Source organism: Tursiops truncatus, chromosome 9 (assembly GCF_011762595.2).
Source record: "Tursiops truncatus isolate mTurTru1 chromosome 9, mTurTru1.mat.Y, whole genome shotgun sequence".
Taxonomy (NCBI): domain Eukaryota; kingdom Metazoa; phylum Chordata; class Mammalia; order Artiodactyla; family Delphinidae; genus Tursiops; species Tursiops truncatus.
In genome coordinates, this window is record NC_047042.1 from 62,924,851 (window position 1) to 62,928,691 (window position 3,841).

Consider the following 3,841-nt stretch of genomic DNA (forward strand, 5'->3'; position numbering starts at 1 on the left):
AATTTACCACTTTTGGCTTTCAGAGCTTTGAGGATTTCAGAATTGTGGATAATGGGTTGTGGACTTGAATCTCCCTAAATAAAGAAATTCTCAGTCAGAAAGGGAAGAACTCAATCACAGAGAAGTGAATCAATAAGTCTAGCCCACATTCAAGAGGAGGGGATTATACAAGGTCCTAGGAAATAGGACCACGGGGGCCATATTGGAGGCTGCCTACCCTACAAGGGATTGTGAAGTATTCCAGGGTTAGTTAAAGCTGAGCTGCTTTCATCCCCAGGAGAAAGGGTCAAGGAGAGAGAGAGTAGTTTACGGAACTTGGAAGGATAGAGTCATGTGGAGAGGGCAGTCTTGAAAGACAATGTGTCCTTGGGTCAAGGAAGAGATATCTTCAGATGAACCCATAGGGAGAAAGCAGGTTGAATAAATACCCTGACCTCTTTTTTCTCTTTCTCCCCATCTCCTGATAAACCTCTTGACTGGTTTATCTGGTTCTGATTGATAAACTGGTTCTGACTGATAAACCAATCAGAAGCCCTGAAACGAGAGCACATTGATGTACTCCATATAGGACAGCCAACAAGGGCAGAGATTGGGTCTGGAGGGATAAATAGAAGATACCAGCACATTATACTAGTATCTGGAAAATCACCTGTTGGGGACATTTTGGTCCCAGGGAACTTTTGTGTTTAAAAGGTTAACTTGGTATAGCATAGGACACCGTATTCAATATCTTATAATGACCTATAAAGGAAAAGAATCTGAAAAAGAATATATATATATATAATATATTTATATGAAACTGACTGACTTTGCTGTACACCTGAAACTTACACAATATTGTAAATAAACTATAGTTCAATAAAAAAGTTTAACTTGAATTATTATTATCATTTTAGCATGAGTTATCTTAACAACTGCCTTATAAATTCCTGGTCAGCAAGGATGGAGCCACATTTGTCTTTGAACATTATGCACTAATTTGCCTGTGCCAACACAGGTTCTCAACCTCAGATATTATGTAGTAAACACTTTTTATTTTAGGGATGAGAAAATGGCTGAGATGTTAAGTGAATTGCCTAAGATCACACAATGCTAAGCCCACGTGTTCCAACACTATCTGTAATTTACTAATTCCTTAATAGTAATGATAATGATAACTTTGCAAGGGTACAACATTTTAAAGTTTACAAAGAACTTCCACCCACATCATCTCATTTATATCTCACAATAGTGCTTGCTTCAGCAGCATATATACTAAAATTGGAATGATACAGAGAAGATTAGCATGGTCCCTGTGCAAGGATGACACACAAATTCGTGAAGAATACCATATTTTTATGCACCCCAATGTTCACTGCAGCACTATTTACAATAGCCAGGACATGGAAGCAACCTAAAAGTCCATCAACAGAGGAACAGATAAAGAAGATGTGGTACAAATATACAATGGAATATTACTCAGCCATAAAAAGGAATTAGATAGTGCCATTTGCAGAGATGTGGATAGACCTAGAGACTGTCATACAGAGTGAAGTAAGTCAAAAAGAGAAAAACAAATATCATATAATACCGCTTACACGTCGAATCTAGAAAAATGGTACAGATGAACTTATTTGCAAAGCAGAAATAGAGACACAGATGTAGAGAAGAAACTTATGGATGCCAAGGGGGGAAAGGGAGGGTTGGGATGAATTGGGAGATCGGCATTGACATATATACACTACTATGTATAAAATAGATAACTAATGAGAACCTACTGTATAGCAAAGGGAACTGTACGCAATGGTCTGTGGTGACCTAATTGGGAAGGAAATCTAAAAAAAGAGGGGATATATGTATACGTATAACTGATTCACTTTGCTGTACAGCAGAAAGTAACACAACACTGTAAGGCAACTATACTCCAATAAAAATTTATACATAAAATAAGCCATGAAAGGCAAAATAAAATAAATTAATCCCACAATAACTCTGATGTACTTGGAAGGTAGATATTATTTCCATTTTATAACTCAGAAAGTGACCTACATAGGTGTTAGTTATTTTCAACACAACAAAAAGTGCCATAATAAGCATAGGAAATAATATGGAAGTTTGGGGCTTATTGAACTCAGCTATTCAGTCTCATTACATAGGATTATCTCCTCTAACTGGTTAAGGCAATTCTCTGAACTACGAACTGAGGGGCTTCTCAGTGAGAAACCAAGATAGGGTCATCCTGTATGAAAATGGTGAGAGCAATGTTGTGTGAGTTTCAGGTATACAGCAAAGTGATTCAGTTATACATATACATGTATCTATTCCTTTTCAAATTCTTTTCTGTACACCTGAAACTAACATAACATTGTTAATTTAATTTAATAAAAATTTTAAAAAAAAGAAAATGGTGAGAGCAGACTGAAGCAGATCTCAAGGAATCGTCTAAGGGGAGAAAGAGAATAAAGCAACCCTACTAAGGGGCTTTCTTTCTCTACCACTGATGGAGTTCCTCCTGTGCTTCCTGGTGACATATCTATAGCATTCTCCAGGAAACAAAGCCTATATTCTCTTGGGGAAATCTACACAATGAACACACTCACACACACACACACACGCAAACCCAGTAGGCTGGGGGGCAAGAAGAGGGTCTTGGGAAAAACTATGTAGAATTTGAAACCTATACTATTGTTCTAATTATCTACTGCTATTTAACAAACCCCAAAACTTAGTGGTTTAAAATAACATCCCTTTTTACTATAGTTCACAATTTCGTGGGTCAAGATTCCCACGAATTCTGTTTCACATGGCATAGACTGGAATGATTCAGTGAAATTCAGTTGACGGCTGGTCTGGTCAGGAGGAGACAAGAGACTTCATTCTTATAACCAGTGTCTTGATGGGAATGGCTTGCAAGCTGAGCTCACCTCTGCCTCTCTCCCTCTCCATATAGTTTCAGGGCCCTCCATGAGATATCTCCAGTAGGGTAGTTGGATTTCTTACACAGCCGTTCAAGACTCTCAAAGATTTAGGAGGCAGTTGCTAGCCTTTGTTCGAGGAGAGGTCCAGACTGTCATAGCATTAGGTCAGCTGTGCAGTTTTGGTCCAAGAACTCACAGGTTGACTCCGTTCCAGGAGAAGCTAAATAGGCCCCACCATTTGGTGGGAGGATCGTCAAAGAATTTATGACTATATTTGATCCCATACAAGTCTTACCATAAACTGCTCCGATTTTCTCCATTCTTTTCATTGTTACCACTCATTCAGTGTTTTTACAATTATAATCTGAAGAAAATAATGAGGACACAGGGGGGATAATTTTTAACTCTAGGAACATGCCCCATCAACTGGGGACATGAAATGAGATGATCTCTCTAGCATAACTGGTATATGTCTTGTTTCACCACCCTGGGTTTAAGTGACATAATGTATTCATAACCTCAGATAGGATGCCCTTAATCCCTCTAATCACCCATTCATGTTGCAATTGTTTCCAGATTTTCCATCCCAGATATTTTAAGAATCCTCAGGCTTGCCTGTCCATGTCTGTTGCTCACCTCTTTCTGCCAGGAGCTTGGGGGCTATCTCTCTAAGCAGAATTTTGTAGGAGTGGCTATTGCTTCGGTCACTGTCTCTGGTCTTGATGCCAGTTCACTTCAGTCCCCCTCCTGCAGCCATATCTTGGCACACGTTATTAAGGGAATTCATTACTGTTATTTTGATCCTTACGGTGCTATGAAAGAATGACCCTCCCTTTCCAAATGAAAAGGACAAAGTTTCCTCCCTATTTTTATTCTTACACAAGATGTGTCCCTTCATGAAGCTCCCCAAGTGTCCAGCATTACCGTACTTTTTATTCGCCTAC

The 3,841-nt window shown here is 38.9% G+C and overlaps 1 non-coding gene across 1 annotated transcript; it reads left to right on the forward strand.

Moving 5' to 3' along the window:
- Window positions 1–1,230: 1,230 nt before the first annotated feature.
- LOC117313684 (U6 spliceosomal RNA) lies at window positions 1,231–1,337 on the forward strand. The gene has a single exon (XR_004528269.1). It is a non-coding gene; the product is annotated as a U6 spliceosomal RNA (small nuclear RNA).
- The last annotated feature ends 2,504 nt before the right edge of the window (window positions 1,338–3,841 follow it).